The following is a 1,440-nucleotide window of genomic DNA, read 5'->3' as shown; positions in this document are numbered from 1 at the left end:
AGTAGCTGTCCCAAACTCACACACATATGTACTCACGCATTCACATACGCGCACACATATAGTCATACACTTACACAAATGTTTATATATAGAGACACCTGCATACATACATATATATATATATATATATATATATATATATATATATATATACAGTAGAAGCTCGGTTTTCGAGCAACTCTGATCACGAATTAATCGTACTTTATCTCCTGCCTTTCTTATATACATTTAATACAGCAGCACCTCAGTTTACGAACGTCTCTGATCACAAATAAATCGTGGTCTATCTATCTATCTACGCAGACGATACGAAAGTCTCGCAGAAAATACAGAACTCCAGTGATGTTACACACCTGCAGCAGGAGTTGGACTCAGTTGACTGAAGTTTAATGCTGAAAATTCCAAGACCTGCGCAACCAGCGTCCAAAACTGAATATGAAACTTACAAGGTACACTAGTCCATAGGGATTTACAATTCAAGAGCCTAAATCAGTGAGGGACGTGGGTATCGACATGAGCGATGATACATCTTTCAAAGTGCATATTACCAGGTTGGTAACAAAGTGCAGACGACAGGCTGGGTGCATCCTGAGAAAATTCAGGACCAGAGATAAGGAAACCATGATGATCCTCTGGGGGATATTCGTCTTCAGCCGCCTGGATTACTGCTCCCAGCTATGGTCACCCATAGTGTAAACATAACAGCGGAGCTTGAAGCAATCCAGCGAAGCTTCAGATAGAGTATCGTCTCATTGTGACAGCTCAGCTACTGGGAAAGGCTGAAACAGCTAAGGCTCTACTCCCTGGAGTGAAGGTGGGAGTGGTATGCAGTAACATTCATCTGGGAGATCCTGCAAAGAATTGTGCCAAATTTTGGCATTAAAAGCTACAGTAATGACAGAACGTGTCAACATTGCATAGTGCCAAAGATCCCAGAAATGCAATCGCACTTCAGGACCAGTTACTTCAAAATCCTGGGTTTCAGGGGCTCACAGCTTTTTAATATTCTCCCAAAGAGCCTGAGGAATCTGCACAAAGTAGATGTAGGCGTTTTTAAATCAAGGTTGGACCTCTTCCTCTCGAGAGACCCAGATGAACTCACATCAAGGCAAGAAGTGTAAATGAGGGTAGTAGCTACATCAAAATCTATTCTTCACCAAGTTCCACATACTGGAGGAGGCTCACAGTAAAAACAGAGTAGCAAAACGGTACATCAGTATGACCAGAGCTCTGAGCTGTAACTACAATATATACATATATATATATATATATGTGTGTGTGTATATATATATATATATATTTATATACATATATATATAGATACACACAAACACACACACACACAAATAGACGCACGCACACCCACACGCACGCACGCACACACACACACACACACACACACATATATATACAGTAGTATCTCGGTTTTCGAACAACTCT

The sequence above is a fragment of the Octopus bimaculoides genome, chromosome 7 (genome assembly GCF_001194135.2).
Source record: "Octopus bimaculoides isolate UCB-OBI-ISO-001 chromosome 7, ASM119413v2, whole genome shotgun sequence".
Lineage (NCBI taxonomy): Eukaryota > Metazoa > Mollusca > Cephalopoda > Octopoda > Octopodidae > Octopus > Octopus bimaculoides.
This window is presented reverse-complemented; position numbering follows the sequence as displayed.